The sequence below is a fragment of the Haemaphysalis longicornis genome, unplaced genomic scaffold (genome assembly GCF_048455015.1).
Source record: "Haemaphysalis longicornis isolate Haplotype H1 unplaced genomic scaffold, Haemaphysalis longicornis Haplotype H1 scaffold_1, whole genome shotgun sequence".
Classification (NCBI taxonomy): domain Eukaryota; kingdom Metazoa; phylum Arthropoda; class Arachnida; order Ixodida; family Ixodidae; genus Haemaphysalis; species Haemaphysalis longicornis.
The window spans coordinates 383,793,404-383,813,532 of record NW_027526203.1 but is presented as its reverse complement, the minus strand read 5'-3'; the positions used below and the strand labels follow the sequence as shown (position 1 = coordinate 383,813,532).

The 20,129-nt window shown below is 47.1% G+C and overlaps 1 protein-coding gene across 6 annotated transcripts in view; it reads left to right on the top strand.

Moving 5' to 3' along the window:
- Positions 1-20,129, top strand: part of LOC144155217 (uncharacterized) — a 108,936-nt gene that overhangs the window by 16,499 nt on the left and 72,308 nt on the right. For 5 of the 6 annotated variants that reach the window (XR_013319528.1, XR_013319530.1, XR_013319526.1 and 2 more), the window contains one exon: positions 3,548-3,629. The gene's annotated coding sequence lies outside the window, so the exon portion shown is untranslated. Of the gene's footprint in view, positions 1-3,547; positions 3,630-18,967; positions 19,155-20,129 lie in introns of all 6 variants that reach the window. The other variant, XR_013319529.1, reaches the window with a different exon arrangement.

The window sequence follows — 20,129 nt, the reverse complement described above, 5'->3', positions numbered from 1 at the left end:
CTTTTTGTGCCATTGAGCGCCAAACTTGTTTAACTGCACCATCCTGCGCCGAACCGCCCCTGTTGCGCCAAACTCGTTTATCAGCGACGTCCTACCCTGCAGCGCGGGAATTGAGCCGCGAGATACAATTGCCTTGGTGCCCAGCACCCGAAAACTTGGCTGAAACATCGTGTTCTCGGTTCAAGGCTATGAGCGGCTTTGGAACTTGGCTTTGGCTTAGCTGTAAAGCCACAGACACTACGCACCATCTGTTTGAATTTCTGTGTTGCATTTGCACGGTAGTGTTTGCCAGTGTCGTCCGCTGTGCCACAATCAATGGAAAATGACCAACAGTAAAATGTTTTCTTGTCTATTTGCAAACAGTATGGTAACCCATTTTTGGCGATCCTAGCTTTGCTGCCCGCAACTTTCCATTGCTGCATGTATGGAACTAACGAGGTCTTCGATGTTTTGCCCTCACCTGTTAACTCTTTCGCTACCGCCGGAAAATTGGCCAATTTTTAGGGGTCCAAGAAAACATTTTTTTCCTGCTAAAAAAATTGGTTAGGAGCACAAAATGCAGCTTATATAACGGCCTTTCCAATAACACCAGTTTTAATGTTTTTATATGTCATAGTTGTGAAAAAAATATCAAAATCAAAATTTGTGTCAAGTTGTCGAAAAAAATGATAAAAAAGGAGTTGTGTATATCAAACCACCGGTAGTAGAAAAAAATTAGAATATACATTTTGTAGGGAAACATTTTAAAAACACGTCCTAGAAAAAATGTCGACTTGTGCGGAACAGTTTGTCAGATATAAAAAAAATGTTAGCACTCACGGTGCTCGTGTCATGCGGTGAAGCCCAACCTCCAATTCGAAATGTGCAATTTCGGGTGGTTCCCTGTAATAAATCTGGCGGTTTGAGATTATCAGAGGCACAAATTTGCCCCCACATAACGTAAAAACATCTTGCCAATGACTGACTTTGCATTTACAGCGAGCACAATATTTGGGACAAGCACGCGATGTGGAAAAACACGCATGAAGTTGAAAACGGAACGCCATGGTTGATGCTTGTTGACGTTCATGGTCAGTTATCTCTCAAAACATAAAGCTGAGCTTTATTATCATCTTCTTACTCGCAATTGTAGCCTTGCTCGCAAAAATGATGTACGATGCGCTAGAATCGTGCCCCTGCGATCTTTGGCCGAGTAGCAGTTGCGCAATGAAAAAGATCAGCACAAACGAGCCTGGCTATTGCAGCGCTACCTAATATTTTTCAAATGAAACAGTACAAAAACTTATCGGAGACTCCGTTCGAATAGACAGTTCAACTAAGTAGCAACATTAGACACCCGGATATACCCTCGCATGGAAACGAAACTGGAAGGCGAACAGCTGGTAGTGTAAGGCCGGTTTGAAGCGCTGTCCTCGGCGGAACAGATATCTGGTGACTGGGTGGGATCTTTTGACTTGCATCTGAAGTTCTTATCGCAGAAATCGCGTTAGGGTGGGGGGAAATTAGGAGCGGCGTGCTTTGTTCGAGGATCAGTCGCGGACGCTCCAGGCGCCATGGCAGGTAGCCTTGAAGTTGGGTAACTGCGTAGTAGGGCTAAATATGAATTTCGCGATGCAAAAACGAAACCAAAACTGTTGTAAACTGTTCGCGAATGGTCCTGGGTAAGTTGAACTACCACAGAACTTCGAACAACGTGCGCAAAGGCAATAAAACTGCCTAAAATCGTAAAGTAGCTTTGCAACCAGGCACTGCTTGACATTTTCAGCCGATTTCTGGGATTATTACTGTCAGAGTGCGAACCTGACGATTGAAAATCGTTTGCTGGTTCACCATTCACGCCCTGATAGCAAAAAACAAACGTTGGTGCAGAGTAATTACGAGTGGCACGCATTCTTCATTGGTAGCAGTGACGCGCGATGACCACGCCCCTTTTCCGCACCCAGGTGATTCAGAAGCGTGTCAAAAATCATGTTTCCGTTGCAAAAATTAAAACAAAACTGATTTTGAAAGGCCCTTTTCTGATCTAACTCCGAACAGCTTTACTTGGTCGAACAACGCCTGGAACGCTATGAAAAGGTGCTCCCAAAGTATCGATCAAATTGATCTATTTTGAATAGGCGCGGTAGCGAAAGAGTTAATATGGTGCACACTTGTTTTGAAGTGATTACTCATTTTCGCTTGTGCACTTGCAACGAACCGAATTTTAAACTTGAAATGAACTCCCTGTGAAATGGAGGAAAGGCTGGTCGCCTTTTGCCTTCCTTCCGTTTTTCTGTATTCAAAAAAGAATAAACTTCAGTTCAATTAAATTCAACTTTGGGGTTAGCTTTGTTTAGTGGAGGATGGCCCAACGTTAATCGTTCTTTCTGACACTCTCTAGTCAAGTAGCCTGTGGCGTAAGTTCATTGACTCTCGCAACCCTTTGATGGGCAAAGACAAAGCTATGTTAAGCTTCGCATGCCCTGAAACCGCTGTTCGATAGAAAAAAAAAATGCAAGCAAAAGCCTTGGCTTTACGGAATGCCGCCGTGGCTTCACATAAACACTACCGTTTACCGTACACGAAGCGAGGCCTGTTATCTGGTCTTTCGGCTCTGCGCTTGAGCTTTCACGTTCGAACGGTAATAACGTGGCACGCTCGCTGGGGCCGAAGATGGATAAGTCCGCATTTTGTAAACCTCTATATATAGTACAACAACGGCGTTTCTGGTTCAGAGTAGGTTATAGTGCATGGTAGAATGCCTGATATAGTAGTAGATACATCAAACAAAAGGGGTAGGGACTTGCACAGCGGCCTGTAGGGAGAATAGGGAGGCACCACAATGCTGTGAAATGGTGTTATATATGCTCGAAACGGCATTTCTGGATGCTCCAAACCTGCTCCAAAAATGCCTTTCTGGCTTCTCCAAGACTGCTACAAAAGGCACTTTTGCCTGCTCCCAGGACTGCTCCCAAACCCATGGACCCTGTTCCACCTTTGTATATATTCTCATTGTAAATGTATAGTCATCAGAAATAGTTCAATGTACGGGATAATTTTATGGAAACGGATTTGCTATTGTCCGGTTCGACTGTAATGCTTTTCCTTGTGCCTTCCACCTTTTAAACAATTTACTCCTACAGTTTTTCACCATATACAACTATACACCCATAGAACACCATAATGAATAACACTCGTAGATGGACGCCATTCTTTGCTGGTGATAACGATGCGGCTGGTCGTCCTTTCACGAGGTTGAGGCCCGGATCACTAAGCCGGGCCTACAGCCAATCCGTATCCAATGCGCGTTTACATTGATGCGACAGTAGCGTATCGCATTGGATTTGTCGCATTACCATACCGCATCGCATCGCATGTAAGCTAGACAATTCGCTTGGAAGACGCGTCGCATCCGATGCTCTAAACTGGGGTAGATCGAGAACGCAAATGAGACTTCCTGAACGCATGTATTGGCAGTCGCATCGCATTTCTCGGGTCGGCTCGGGTGTTGGGAACTTTAGTCTTAGCATCGTGGTGGTATTTGATCGCCGCTGTATGTACTATCCAGGGTGGAGAACCACGACAGAGATGCAATGGCGAGGAAGAGGAGTCCTTGGTGCACTTCATCGATGAGGAGGCACTGTCAGAAGGTAGGTAGGTGTGTGTGTGTGTGTGTGTGTGTGTGTGTGTGTGTGTGTGTGTGTGTGTGTGTGTGTGTGTGTGTGTGTGTGTGTGCGCGCGTGCGCGTGCGTGCGCGTGCGTGTGCGCGCGTGTGTGTGTGCGCGCGTGTGCGTACATCACTCTCACTCACTCACTGGCCCTCTCGCTCACTCACTCACCCACCCACTCACTCACTCACTGGCCCTCTCGCTCACTCACTCACCCACCCACTCACTCACTCACCCGCCCTGTCGCTCACTCACTCACTGCAGAGCCTAGGGCTCTCGGGTTTATTGGACATTGAACTGCTTTCTTGCTTGCTGTGAAAGTGGCATGAGAACTTGAACGGATGTCCTTAAGTGGGCAGATAGATAGGTTGGGGAGCAGAGAGCACAGATATACCATATTTACTAGCGTAATCTTCTTGGGAATTTACTTTTTTGTCACTTAAATAAAAAAATGTAGCGGGAATGTTTTTTTATCCTAGCATGGTTGCTGATGCCGTAGACGATTGCAGTAACTTGATATCATGCTACACTACGGTCAGAAATGCTATTAACGTATTCGAACAAAAAGAACTCTCAACAGTAGCCGGAGACGCAAGCACGAGTGCCGTGGCTTAAAATTTAAAAATTGTGCGCTTGCGGAGCGCCACCTGCCGAACACAAAACTAACCTTCTTGCGCCGCCATAAATACATTTCGGCTCACGAACAAAGCCAAAACCTACTCCGGACTCCTTCCCTGCTCTTTGCTGTTCTGGCTGGTTCTGGCGGCGTCCGAGCAAAGCACTAAACGTACACCGCACTGTTCTGCTCTTTCTGTTCTGCGACTTCACCTTTACACTCCGTGGTCTTGTTGTTCAGCTGGGTCTTGACCTTTTTTTGTGCTCCTGGTGCGCGCCGTACGGTGTGCCAGTACATGAGCGACACAGCTGGATTTAAACTGCAGGTGGTGGAGTATGCGTTGATGCACATAGAAACGGTGCGGCTGGGCGGCACTTCAGTGTTGACCCAGTGCGTGTAAGCTACGAGCGGAAACAAGAGGTTTTTGGGCGGTGAACAGGAATCGTTGTGTGTTTCGTGGGCCCAAAGAAGGGAAGTTTCTCATTGTTGGAATGCAAATTTTGGAGTGCCTTGACGGCACGGAAGACTGTGCGCTGTGGGCCGGCGATGAATGTGAAGCCGCAAGCGGCTCGAGTGGGGAGAACAGCTCTGTGGCGAGTAGTTGGCCACCAGCATGTTGGGAAGGTAGCAGCGGTGTCGTAGAGGTAGAGCATCTGCCTCGCGTGCAGAAGGACCGTGGTTCGAATCCCGGTGGTGGTCAATTCCCACCAGATTAAAAAAAAAAAATCTTCGTATTGATGGAATTGCAGAATGGGGCTTGGGGTGCGGCCTGACCCCGGCGACCATTGCCGGTAACGCACTTCCTCACCAGAGCAGGATTGGCCACCCTGGTGAAGTAATGGCCACAACCTCCCATGAATATGCCAATTAACCCACGGCCCTCAGTCTCCAGTGGCTGCGAAACAACTGACCACAGCGGCGGTCAGACCTGTGACGCAGCAGAGGCTGCTAAGAATACCTGGACCCGGACAGGCCGCCATTGGAATCTGAACCTGTCAACGTTTAACATGAGAACCTTATCTAGCGAAGCGAGTCTAGAGGTGTTGTTCGAGGAATAAAAGGGCATTAATAGGGATGTCATAGGGCTTAGTGAGGCTAGGAGGACAGGTGAATCCGTTACGGTGCTGAAAAATGGACACGTCTTATGTTACCGTGGTCTAGTGGACAGAAGAGAACTGGGAGTGGGATTTCTAGTCATTAAAAGCATAGCTGACAACATAGAAGAATACTATAGCATTAACAAAAGGGCAGCAGGTCTTGTAATTAGGCTCAATAAGAGGTACAAGCTCAAGGTGGTACAGGTCTACGCGGCCACATCCAGCCACGTTGACCAGGTAGTGGAACGCTTCTATGAAGATTTGGAATCGGCAATGGCTAAAGTAAAAAAAAAAACAGTATACCGTAGTTATGGGGGTCTTCAATGCTAAAGTAGGCAAGAATCAGGCTGGAGACAAGGCAGTTGGGAACTATGGTCTGGGCTGTAGAAATAGCAGGGGGGACCTACTATCGAGTTCGCGGAACGGAATAACCTACGTATAATGAATACCTTCTTCTGCAAACGGGAAAGCCGAAAGTGGACGTGGAGGAGCCCGAATGGGGGGGAATGAAAATGAAATAGACCTCATATTATGCGATAACCCTGGCGTCGTGCAGGATGTGGAAGTGCTCGGAAGGGTAAGGTGCAGTGACCACCGTATGGTAAGATGTCGAATTAGGCTAGATTTGAGGAGGGACCGTAACAAGCTAGTATGAAAGAAGCCGATTAATGAGCTAACAGTAAGACGTAAAGTAGAAGAATTCAGGATCGTGCTGCAGAACCGATATTCAGCTCTTACCTAGGAAGCAGAGTTTACGACACAGGAAGCCAGCGACAACTTTACACGCATTATCACGAAGTGTGCAGTAGAAGTCGGGGGCACGATGGCTAGACAGGATACTGGTAAACTTTATCAGGAGACGAAAGATCTAATTAGGAAACGGCAAACCATGACAATCTCCACCCCAGCTGACAGAATAGAACTAGCGGAGCTTTCAAATTTAATAAGCGTAAGACAGCTGACATACAGAAGTATAATATGGAAAGGATCGAATACGCTGTAAAGTGTGGACGTAGCCTGAAAGCAGCGAAGAGTCGTCTTGGCGTGGGGAAAAATCAGATGTATGCACTTAAAGACAAGCAAGGCAATGTCATCACAAATAGGGATAAAATAGTCACAGTAGCCGAGGAGTTCAATAGGGGATCTGTACAGTAACCAGGACATCCAGGATAATGCCGAACAAGAAAGTAGTTCAGAGGAGATAGACATCCCACCAGTAACGACCGATGAAGTAAGGAAGGCTTTGAAAGAAATGAAAGGGGGCAAAGCACCTGGTGAGGATCAGATAACAGCAGACCTCTTGAAGGATGGCGGAGAAATTGTACTTGAAAAACTGGCAAACCTGTATACGCAATGCCTAATGACCGCAGGTGTACCGGAATTTTGGAAGAATGTGAACATCATTCTAATCCATAAGAAAGGTGACATGAAGGACTTGAAAAATTACAGGCCGATCAGCTGTCAGTCGTCTACAAGGTACTTGCCAAGGTAATCGCTAACAGAATTTCTGCAACCTTAGATTTCAGTCAACCTAAAGAACAAGCAGGGTTCCGTAAAGGCTATTCAACAATGGACCATATTCACACGATCAATCAGGTGATAGTAAAGTGCGCTGAGTATACTGAACCTCTATATATAGCCCTCATAGATTATGAGAAAGCATTTGATTCCTTCGAAACTTCAGCAGTCATTCAGGCATTACGGAACGGGGGGGTAGATGAGCATTATGTAAAAATACCAGAGGATATCTACAATTGGTCGTATCCCCAGGGCCGTAACCAGGGGAGGGGTTAGGGGGTTCTGACCCCCCCCCCTGAAAAATTTTCTGGCTTCGATGTTTTCGTTGATCTGAAAATGTATACTCTGAGGGCGCCTGTCGACCGACTGCCTCCAATGATTGTAACGTATGCATGTCCCTTCATAAGCTCGCCCTACAACCCCCACTTTGGACGCCAGGCGGGGATGAACAATTTTCTTCAACCATGAGGGCTCCTGTTTGGCATTTTGACGAACGAACTCCCTCGACAGATCGGCATGGACTAGTGTGTCGCGCGGCGCCTTCAAACGGCCGCGCCAGCTCGCAGCAGACTTGCCGAAAGGCCACCGGCGTGGGGCTTGAACCCGACGGAGGAGGATGCTCGCTTTCTCCCCTTCCACCTTTCCTGAGCGGCCAGATGAAGAAAAACTTGGGCGCACGGACATGGTCTGGGCGCCGGAGCTCTCGGCCCGTCGTCTTCGGGATCCGTGCGCCCTAGCGCTTGGTTGTGAATAAACGATTGTTCGTATAGGCAACTGATTCGGTCGCTTGCAGCAAGGCGACAGCTGTTCAACTTGTCATAGCGTATTTTTCTCTTGTTTGTTACTTCCTTCGCGTGTTCGCGCTTCGGACATCCGGATTTTATGGACTGCAGAAACACTGATGCTGGCAAGAAATGTTAGATAAACGTGATTGATTACGGTTAATATGTGATTTCTGACTCTTTAAACAATCAGCTGCCTCTTATAAAAAACGCATTAAAAAGGCACGCGCTATTAAATGGGTGTGCGGACAACGCCGCATTTCCATTTTGCTCGTCCTTGAAGAAATTTTTGTTCGAAATGTATGTGAAATGGTTGTACCCGCATGGAGTACAACAATGGGTTAGAGTGACAGTTTGCGGAAACAATGAAACAGCTTGTGGTGTATAACTTTTAATTACTAATAATGCATAGAATATGGTGTATAACCTTTTTAATTACCAGTATTTGTAAATGTGAAAAAAAAAACCAAAAAACGAATGAACAGCCATCCCCTACAGAACATAAGTGACAATAACAAGCATGAACGCGGCTTCTACACCAGGTAAATTGCTAGAAACTACTTTTTTTCACCCATGCAGAATTGGAGCCTATTGCGCCATATATGGACGCCATCGAACGGCACCAGCTAAGCAACTCCCAAGTTCATTTGTCATAGCGGAAAACAATCATTGGCAGCATGCATTAAAAAAATGAGGGGAGGAGTCGGAATAATTTTGGAACACTTGTTTGCATTTTCAAAGACAGGAAAAGTAAACTGAAAGTGTACAAATACAAACAAAAATGTGCCAACTTATTTCGCCTTTCGAACCGCAGTGATCCATGCTTGCCGTCTTTCCTTTTGGCGTGCTTTTGCAGGGCATCAGTAGGATTTCACGGATGGATCCTTTTCTTTCGCCTTCTTGCTACTGTTGTGGCTGCTGACCATGCAACAACACGGGGGGAGGGTTTGCTTGGCATTCAGTTTTACCACCTTAGACATCGTGAAACGATTGTGGGAGCGTCCGATGCGGGGTCCGCTCTTTCGCTCCGCGCTCCCGAACCGAGGGAGACGCCCGCCGGCCCGCGCTTTCCGTCTGACAACTGCACGTGCAGCTTTGTGTGCACGCTGTCTGGAATGCGAATTGACTGCATGAGCCACTCAATCCACTTAGCACGTACGAAGGGTGGAGGGAGCACCCCTTACTCCTTTGAAAGGAAAAGGACGTCGCCTCGCGATAGAATCAGCGCTTCCCTCCCCCGGCAAACTTTAGCTTCGCCTTTATCATAGCTCGTTGCAGTGCATGGGAAAGGGGACTTTGACGTCATGGCTCGAGAAGTCTATGTACGGGCCTCGCAGTGGTTAGTTGCAAAAATGCACTCCGACTGGGAGCAGTAGAGGCTTGCTCTCCGCATATTGTATTTTGCTTTTGGTAGCAACATGAAACGGCACGCTGCAGCATCCAAGCAAACGAAACTTGCGTTTTACTCCAAGAAGGCCCGCGTGGATCACGTTGGTACGGGGAAGAAGAACGGGGAATGGCTTGTGTACTCGGAGAACCTGCAAGGAGCGTTATGCAAATACTGCGTGGTCTTCGCAGACGAGTGTGCAGGGAAAGGGGAGCACCAGCGCTTGGGCTGCTTTGTAACGAAGACATTTACCAATTGCAAGAAGGCCGTAGATGCCTTCAAAAGCCACGCAGCTAGCAGCTACCACGGGAAGTCGACAACGCTTTCTGAGAGTTTTCTCGCTGTCCGGTCTGGCTCACAGCACGACATCATGACCCAGCTTGACCAAGGCCTCAAAAAGCAGGTAGAAGAAAACCGAAAAAACTTGCTGCCGATCATCGAAACAACTCTTTTCTGTGGCAGACAAGAAGTTGCGCTTCGCGGTACAGGCGACTGTGGTCCGATAACTCTGCCCGAAGTGCTTCCAGTAATAAACGATGGAAACTTCCGCGCACTGTTGAGGATGAGGGCCGGGTGCGGCGATGACGCCCTGAGAACTCACATTGAGACGTCTCCGGCCAATGCCCTTTACACGAGCCTGAAAATTCAGAATGAGTTAATTACCCTCTCTGGTAAAATAATACACAGAAAGATCGTTGACCGCGTCAACAAAGCTTCGTGCTTTTCAGGCCTTGCTGATGAAGCTACGGACATATCTTGCACTGCCCACCTTTCCCTATGTGTCAGATACGTTGAACACCATGCTTCGGAGCAACCAATACTTCAAGAAGATTTCGTGGATTTTGTCCCCATCTACGACCTCACTGGCAAAGCACTGGCGAACACAATTCTTAGCAGCCTTAGGGGCCATGGCTTTGACCTGAACCTGCTCTGCGGACAGGGATACGATTGTGCGGCGTCCATGAGCGGCCATCTAAACGGCGTTCAAGCCTTCATTCGTCAAACCGTTCCCAAGGCGTTGTACGTGCACTGTAGCGCCCATTCATTAAACCTTGCTCTGCTTCACTCATGCAAGCTCCCAAGTATTCGCAACTGTTTGGGAACTGTGTCCGCCATCTGCTCGTTTGTGAGAGCTTCCCCACAAAGGACGAACCGTCTATAAGACGAAGTAGAAAATCTGACGCAAGAAAGAAAATCGGTGCTTTCTTTTTGACAAACGAGGTGGGTGGAGAGCCACGATGCACTTCAGCGTTTTCTTGAACTTTATACTCCCATTGTCCGATTTCTCAGACTTCGAAGAACACGGCATATCATCTGATACATCGTCGAAGGCTTCTCAGCTGCTCAGTGCCATCACAAAGCCCGAGTTTGTCGTTTCGCTTCAGGTTTCTGGTGACCTCTTCTCTCTAACTCTGCCCCTTTGCAAGTTCCTACAAAAAGTTGAATGTGATTTGTCTCAAGTGTGTGATCACGTAAAGAATGTTATAGACGTCCTTTCTATGAAACAGTTGAGAGCGGAAACTGAATTAAAGAAGATTTTTGAGAAGTCGTGCTCTTTGTTGCAACGTGCAGATGTTGTAATGGCTCTGCCACGCATTACTGGAAGGCAGATGCAAAGAAGCAACGCGCCATCGGCTACTCCCGAAGAGCACTATCGAAGAAACGTGTATTTGCCTGTGCTGGCATATTTTGAAAACCAACTCGGGGAGCGGTTCGACGCCCACAAGAAGGTTGTGGTTGGGCTCAACATGCTGCTCCCAAAGCTCTGCGCTTCAGCAAGCCTTTCCGCTATTGACGATGCAGTCAAGTTTTATCTAGGTGAGATCCCCTCAGCCAATCTCATTGAGGCAGAGCTGACGCTGTGGATGAGCAAATGCTGCCAAATCGAAGAGAACGATCGGCCAGCTTGCGCTTTACAAGCGCTAAGCATGTGTAACCGGAACTTCTTCCCTAATATTCACAGCCTGCTCGGCGACACTTCCCGTGTCCACTTCGATCCCAGAACGGACTTTCTCGACATTGAGAAGACTTCAAAGCTACCTCCAAAACCCCATGAAGCAAGAAAGATTGACCGGACTAGCGCTGCTCAGTGTCCACCGAGAAATTCAAGTGACCCCAGAAGAGGTCATCGCAGACTTTTGCAAGTTGCCGCGGAAGAAAAACTTCATTGTTTAAACAGCTTGCTCACAATGCGAAAAGAGTGTTACAAACCACCGATTGGAACTTTGTGTGTTTGAAGTGTATCTCTGTAAGCAGAATGTGTCAGCAGCAATAAAGACCTGATAATCGGGCTATTTGCTTCTGTTTGCTTCCAGCCACTCCTATTTACTTGTATCGGGGCGACACTTCCAGTGCTATCATGTCAGGCGCCACCGGGAGTTAGGGGTCAGGATCTCGTAAGGGATTTACAGATCGGACCCCGCGAATCACTTAACATATGCTTAACATGCTTAACTTCACATATTTCGTGTGTGTGCCGTTGCCTGAAGTACGAATAGAATGCATATAAGTTGCAACTGTGGTCTAACACTTCACGATAGCGATCGCTCTGAACGCGAACAACTATATTTCTGACAGACGTGGGTAGATTCCCTAGACACGGGGATAGCGGCATGGTGAAGGAAGGTAGCTGCCGCTCATAAAACGCAGGGTCTCTGCTGTGGCAAAAGTTATAACCCAAACTTTTATTCGTTTCTCTTACCAGAAATCAAATTTCAAAGAAAGTTTTATACTGCAGAGAAGGGTAATTTGAAAGTATCCTGTATATAATACCACATATATGCGAAATTCATTTGATTCATATGCGAAAATAAGCCAATATAAATTCTTAACATGGCCGCCGTTGCGCCGGCAAACCCCCCCCCCCCCCCCCCCCCCCGAAAAAATTTTCTGGGTACAGCCCTGCGCAGCTACCATCATCCTCCATAAGGAGAGCAGAGTAAAATACCTATAAGGAAGGGCGTCAGACAAGGAGACACCATCTCTCCAATGTTATTCACAGTATGTTTACAAGAAGTATTCAGAATGTTGGGAACAGGTGGGAGTAAGGATTAACGGAGAATACCTCAGTAACCTCATATTTGCTGATGACATTGCCTTGCTAAGTAACTTGGGGGACGAATTGCAAAGCATGCTTTCCGCACTGAACAGAGTAAAACCGTGGGCCTGAAAATTAATGTGCAGAAAGCCAAAGTAATAATCAATACCCCTTGCAGTCACGAATTATTATATTCACTGCAGAAAAATTCCATACTTGGAGGTTTAGCAGGGTCAAGGGTCTAGAGGTAAGAAAAAAAAGTTGTCTCTCTAGAATACTTATTACGCAAATGGCGTCGCGTCCTCATATGGAGACACCATTACTCAATCCTGCTTTTCCCTATAAAAAATAATAAATATCCTGAGGCAGTTTATAAACAAGGAGGCGAAATAATAATTTCTGCTCATGAAAGAGGTGTTTTTAGCCTTTATAAATGATTTACGCCGCAGTAAAAGAGAACTTAGGAGGGCAACGCACCGAAGCTCCCACAAAACTTGGTGGCGTCGGCGTCCATTTTGAAACGATGTTTATGAGTGCGGTTCGGCCATTCCACATCACATGGTGCTACCTTTCACTTCCGTAGGTTTCAAACATCAGCAGCACCACTCTGCAGCATGAACTCTTTTTGTTTTCACAAGGAAAGCGACGAAGGAAGTCGCGTCTCCATATGGAGACACTGTGAAGGGTTAACCTCGGGACAGCACAGCGGTTTGAGATAGGTGGCGAGGCAGTGGAAGTGGTAAGCGAATATATCTGCTTAGGCCAAGTTGTGACCCCGGATCCCAACCATGAGGCAGAGATAATTACAAGGATCAGAATGGGGTGGAGTGCATACGGCAGACATTCTCAGATAATGAATGGCAGCCTGCCATTGTCCCTGAAGAAAAAAGTGTATGACAGCTGCATCTTACCAGTACTCACCTACGGGGCAGAAACTTGGAGGCTCACTAAGAGGGCTCAACTTAAATTGAGAACGACTCAGCGGGCAATGGAGCGGAAGATGATAGGTGTAACATTAAGGGACAAGAAGAGAGCGGAGTGGGTCAGGGAACAAACGCGTGTTAAGGACATATTAGTAGAAATTAAGAAGAAGAAATGGACGTGGGCAGGGCATGTAATGCGAAGGCAAGATAATCGTTATTATTATTAAGGGTATTGAGGGTAACAGAGTCATTAAGGGTAACAGAGTGGATCCCTAGAGAAGGCAAGCGTAGCAGGGGGCGGCAGAAAGTTAGATGGGCAGATAAGATCAAGAAGTTTGCAGGGATAAATTGGTCGCAGTTAGCGACCGGGGTAATTGGAGATTAATGGGAGAGGCCTTTGCCCTGCAGTGCGCGTAGATAGGCTGGTGGTGATGATGATTATGATTGAGCGATCGGTGACCAAGACATCTGCCGTGGCCTGTCTTGATTCTTCCGCGCAGGTAGCGCCATCTTTTGGCCGCTCGCCGCACGGCGCGCTGCTTTGCCGGGACTCGAACCTCCGCGGCTAGTCAGCATAGGCTAAGCATCGCAGCAGATATCTGATCGCCGCTTTTAAAATCAGTCCTGGTAACAATCCCTAGCACAATTTTTCACCACATTAGCATCTACTTTCTCGCATGTGGAGCTTCTTTTTCGCAATAAGGTTGATTGGGAAGAGTGGCGACAAGCTGTTGCTACCGTGGTCTGCGCCGGTTTGAGCCGCTTTGTGGGCCGTGCAGGCAGGCGCGGCCGGCTTGTACGCGGACCATTTCCGAGGGCAAGTAAACGCTTCACGATTGCTTGCTGTATCCATTTCTTGCGAACAACACGCAGAATGTACATATTTAGCTCAGCGATAGTCGTTTATTGGATGGATTGGGGAACGAGCCGCAGGTTTCCCTTCAGCCGCGATAGACGCCAAAACGAACACAAGCAACTTGCCGGGTACCAGAAACTGGTATGCCGGAAATGCGACCCCACAACTCCCAGATATGACACAGGGTGGCGCTAGTCTCCAATGCGCATGCATGTAAAACGCAAACGTGTCGAATTTGCCCGATTCGACGAACCAATGCGATACGCTACTGTCGCATTCATGTAAATGCACTTCAGTTGAAATCGCGCCGCGTGAATTTGTCCTACTGGCACTATGCCGTCATGTATGCGTTGTGAGCGGCTGTCATTGCAGTTTTTCTTCTATCATTCTTCAAAGTCAAAAGCAAAAATAATGTTTTTGTATTTAGTCTTGAACCCGCGTTATCCTATCTTAGTCGCGAGCGTGCAGTCGCGATCAATTCAAGTGCGCACGGCTTGCGTGCCAAGGTGAGATGCCGCCATTGCGCAGTCATAAGATAACGGATGCCGTTCCTGCCCCAAGTTAGAGGGGGGCTTCCGGTGGCCTAGCATCTATGTGCAAGTAATCAGCTTGGTAGATTTGCCTTGTTGTGCAACAATATGTTTCATTTGTCTCCCTCCCTCCTCCAGTAATGCACTCTTTACGTGCAGGTAAAAAAAGACGGATAACTGTTGGTACGTTTACTATCGAATAAACACGGCTTAATTGCACGTTACTCCTTTTTCTAAACATTCCATTATGCGGTCAGTGATGCGGATAATATACAGGGGTATTTTTATTGCCCTTCACTGCGTGGTATGTTGGGGCAAATTTTGCCTCAACGAATTTTTGCTTTTACGAAATTGTTCACACGTCCTGTCAAATTCGTTGTAGCGGGATTCGACTAGCACAGTAGAACCCCGTTGATACATTGCCGGTTCATACAATTTCCCGGTTATTACACTCTCAATTGTGAACACTAAGAATGTTCCAAAGTGTTGTGGTGTTTTTTTCTCAATTACTGCGTTCCTGGATAACACGATTTGTCATTGAGTACGTTCATAATTTTAAAAATTTCATCCAACTACGACCAGATAAGCTTTATAGTGAACAAAATATGTGCTAGCGGATCGAGGTTCAGTGCGCGCGGCGCTGAGCAGGTGCCGAGTGGCGGTCGGGGCTCCTGGGTCATCGTGGTGGCTTTTTTTTGTACGGGGCTTGCCGGGGTCACTTGGTAATGCGGCTGCCTTTAGCCGACGTCGCCTAAATAACGACGTCCCAATGTGCGAAATGCTTGGAACCTTGCGAACCTTGGAAGAAATGGCAGCGGAATCATGACATGAAGCAGTGCTGGTGCTGGACGAAGCCTCCGAGAAAGATGGCGGCGACGATGGGGAGGATGGGTGCCTCCAGCAGCATCATATGCTGAGGCCGTAGTCGGCTTGGAAGCGAAGCGGAGTTACTTTGACGTGAAGGACAATCCCAGTGTGGACAAAAGTCTGCAATGTTTAGAAAAGGAGCTCTTGCTCTCAAAGGGCCACAGCATGCGCAAGCAGACATTGACAGACATGTACAATCGCAAAAAGGCTGTTAAATGGTCATGTTCTTCTTTTGATTGCTTTTTTTTTTTTACTGCGGGGGATCCACACATTTTTCCGGGCAGTACGTTCCTCCCTCGCGTTTTTTTTTTAAACTTATCAACGAGCTTCTACTGTATCTCCATACTGGCTTTCTGTTCACAACTTGTGGAGCTGTTGCGCCGAATTGCACCAAGCGAGAATTCTTGCGTAATTCTGATCAAAATCTGCAAAATTGTGCCAAAGTGGTCTAAAGTTACTGTCCTGCCTTTAACCCTTTCCTTGTCGGGTATTTCTGACCATGATGTGTCCTAGTGTCGGCTTGGTTTCAGGAATATCAGGGAACAAGCATAGCGATTTATTAGATGCGACGCATCTCTTGCTCTGAGGCATGTCCCTCCTGCGTCGGCGTAGTCCGGCGTCCGCACGCCAGCTGCGCATGCGCGACTCTCCTCCCGTCTTCTCTCCGACAGCTGTGTGCGCAATGCTCTCACTCCGCCTCATTATCATAAACAGCTGTGTGCGCGCGCTTCGCTCGCTTCGCTCCGCTCCTGTCGCGTGTGCGCATGCGCGACTCTCCTCCGTTGTCTCCTCTCCTTGAGGCGCTGTGAATATAAAGCGGGTATCGCGCTGCGGCGGTTCAGTCAGCGCTCGTTCTCGTTCGACTTCGCGTCACTTGGTGGCCAGTGCCGGTAAAACACGTGTACACTTTCATTTCGCGTATGCATGTGCATGAAAAGTAAAATTACGCCCATCTTCCCGCGTATGAGAACACTCGCATGGGATTGAAATGCATCATACGCGTTCACAACACGTTTCACCCGATTTAGAGAATCAACCCAACAAAAACAAACACCAATTGAACCCCCCGATGCGTCGCATCACACCAGGTTTCCCTCGCGGGAAGATGGGCGTAATTTTTTTTAATTATGGTTACGTCCCGAACACGATGCATCGAAAGGATACAGAGCAAGTGAGAAATTGCCTTTTTTCTACGTATTTTTGGTTTGCTGTGCCTGCTTCCGGTACGATGCTCCCATCGTTCTTCATCAGGATCTGACACTGTGGAACTCAACCATTTCTCGGATGAGAAGTTCTCCGAACCCTAATCTGTCTTGGCTTGTATTCAGAATCGGGAAAAGCCATTGCTCCAGTCAGTCCGCTGTCGCGGGGCCCCCGCAGCCAGCCATCCAAAAGTAACGACGTGCATGGAGGGAGCACTTTCAGCAGCCCACACAACGCGCAGAAATGGCGCTTCGTGAAATCAAGAAGGCAGATAGGGATAGAAAGCGGATACAGCATGGATACATCATCCTTGTTGGCTGCCGACAGCGGAAAGCGAGAACTCTGTGAGTGAGGGAAAGCCGCAATTGAGTCATGTGTCGTCTATCAGAAAGGTAGCAGTGAGCCCTTCACAACTTTGCACGCCCTGGCAGACGCGTTAGCAGATTTAAAAAAAAAAACTACAAACCTGCAGCAGATGGCAGAACTACCCTTGCAGCCGTAATCCAACACGTGCCACATGGTCATTAAGCCATAGAGAGTAGAGCCAGGAGTGGAACAGCTGCACTATTTGCGCCATTGAGTGCCAAACTTGTTTTCCTGCGCCATACTGCGCCGAACCGCCCCTGTAGCGCCAAACTCTTTTATTAGCGCCATCCTGAGCCGCAGAACCCGAATTGTGCCGCAAGATACGACCGCCATGAAGCGACCGCCATGAAAACGCGATGTTTCAGCCAAGTTTTGCTTTCGTGTTCATCAACGCTATGAGCAGCGATGTAGGTTGGCTTTTGGTTAGCTGTAAGGCTGCAGGCGCTACGTGCCTTCACCGCCTTCACTTTGGATTTATTTGTGTCGTATTTGCGCGGTTTTGTTTACCGATGCCGGCGGCTGCGCCAGAATCATGAACTGTTTTGTGTCACGTCACAAGCAAATAGAAAACAGAACAATAGTCTCATGAAAGGTTGTAGTCCAAAGGTGAACTTCAATTTATTCGACCATTTTTGACAAGCGTAGCTGCATGTATTTAACAAACAGGGTCTTGGTCGCTTTTGCTCTCGCTTGTTAATTTGGTTCAACTTTGTTGTTAGGTAATTACTCATTTTCGCCTGTGAACTTTGGGGTTGGCATTGCTTATGTGGAGGATGGTCCAGCATTAATTATACCTTATAACACGCTCTCGTTATGTGGTCTACGGTGTATGGACTCTCGCAGCCCCATAACGGGCGAAAAAAAAAAAAAAAGCTATGTTTTGCTTCGCACGCACGGAAATTGCTGTTCGATAGAAAAAATGCAAGCAAATGCCTTGTTTTACGGAATGCCGCCATGAGTTCGCTTTACACTGCCGTCTACCGTATACGAAGCCAGGCCTATTATCCGATCCCCTTCCACTCTGCGTGTGAGGTTTACCCTTTGAACGGTGACGGTGATAACACGGCATGCTCGTTGAGGCCTAAGGTAGATAACTCCGCATATTGTAAATTTAAAGATATAGTTCAAGAACTGCGTTCCGTGTTCGAAGTAGGTTCTAGTGCACGGTATAACGCCTAACGCCTAATATAGAAGATAAGAGATAACAGAGAACACGCACGCACGCACACACAAATTTTATTTATACCGTATTTACACGATTGTAGTCGACCTTTTTTTTTGTTTTTTTTTCTTCTTCAAATTTGACAATCCAATGTTGGGGAGTCGACTTAGAATCGAAATCGAACCGTCTACCGCAGTAACGGCAAGAGAAATGACGGGAAATCGGGGGTGCTACGAGGTGGAGACAGCTTTGCAGCCTCGTTCCCATGGTTATGATCTAAAGTGTGAACCGAATGGGGCGTTTTCTGCTCGCGAAAATGCGCTGCGCTGACGCTGCCACGAATACCACCCGCATGCTGCGCGCTACGCGATCGGCGGCAGCAGCATGGTGGCGTCACCAGCCACGAAGATGTGCACGTAGCTCCAGTGACCGCTTCTCGCTGCTCTTTAAGATATCACTGAAGGCACAAATGAAGACGTTTGTGCAGGAAAGGAGCTGATAATGTGGTCGCAAACGACACTATAAAGCATCATCCGTGCCGCTAGGGAAAGCGCCAATCAATCCGCCACCGTGGTAAGTCTATAAACATCTCCGGTGGCGCCAGCCAGCTGTCCCGAGCGCTTTCAAACTGCCGCTATGAAGAGCGGGCCTCCCCATTGGGGCAAGTCGTCAGGCGTCCCTCACTGCCGCGGTTGTCACTCGCATACCGCGAGTGCACGGCTCTTGTGGAAGCATCGATCATGGATGGTAGAGCCGCCGTGTGGGTTGACGGAAGCGCTTCTCTTTGTAATGCAGTTTTCTAAGCGGCGCTCGCTTTTTTTTTTTTTTTTTTTTTTTTTTTTTTTTGAGAGATGCAATTTTTCGGGGTCGACCTACATTCGAGTCGACTTACAGTCGTGTAAAATACGGTATGTGTGGCTGTCTAGTATAGACCGATTTCCTTCAAGCCTGTTCATTCTGCTCTCTGGGCTTCCAGTTGTCCGTGTGGGAGAGAAGCCGTGGGGGGCCACAGACATGGACGGACCAAAGCCCGACGTTGGGGGAGGAAGCGGTGCCGGTGTTCCAGAGCAGAGCAGCCCCTCTGGGACCGAGTGTTCCTACCCCGGTCTCAACATGAGTCATGGCTTCCTAAGAGACATGCTCAGGTTGAGCGACTGTGCTCCGTAAGTGATTGAGATGGTTCGTTTGCTTAGGGATCGGAAGGTACAGTCAAGTGAAGCTGAGAAGAGTTATAGCCAAGGGCTTGGCGTTCCATTAGCAGCTCAAAGGGTTGGAGGTAAGGGTTGGAGGAGGAGCAACGTGGGATTTTTGTCTCCATGAGGGGGCTCGCACCCCGTGTATTTTTTTCCCCCAAATACTGGAAATTGTACAATTGTGTGTGGAATATTTCTATCATTGCAGTATCTTTCAGCATTATCGTCTGAAGTTGCCTCTGTTTTAAGCAGTTTATCCGATATGTCAAACTATTGTCTTGCTTCATTTCTTTTGTTTTTGCTGAAAGCTGAAACCCCTGTACTTTTATCTATCCTTTCTGTCCCTCCTTTCTGTTCCATTTTCGTAAAAGTTTTGGATTATTCAGGTTAAAATCTCTAGCAATATTTACCTTTGTGACCATGGAAAAATCGGTTGTTTTTGGGTGTACCAGGAAATATTGTTTCTTGCCATAGAAAATGATTGATGCGAAATTGTAAGCTACAAAATGATAGAGAAATAATAGGGCTTTCTAACAGTAATAATTTTAAACAACTGATTTATTTAAAAATTAATAAATAATTACCAAAACTAAAAAAAAAAGTAAGGAAAAGAAGAAAAAAGGATGAAAACATGGAATGCCACTTTGCACAGGGTGCACATAAAAAAATTTGAAATGTACAATTTGAACATAAGGCCCTTGTAAAGTATTACTGCAAAAATGAGCTCTGTAAATACTAAAGGTATTTACGTACATACAAATATATAAACACTAGTGCCTGCCAGTTGTTTTTGGGTAGTCCAGGAAATTTTTTTTCTTGCCACAGAAAATGATTGATGCTAAAGTGTAAGATACGAAATGATAGAAAAAGAATAGGGCTTTCTAACAGTAATAATTTCAAACTAAAGGTTTGTTACAAATTTTATAAAAAAAAATTTCAAAGCAA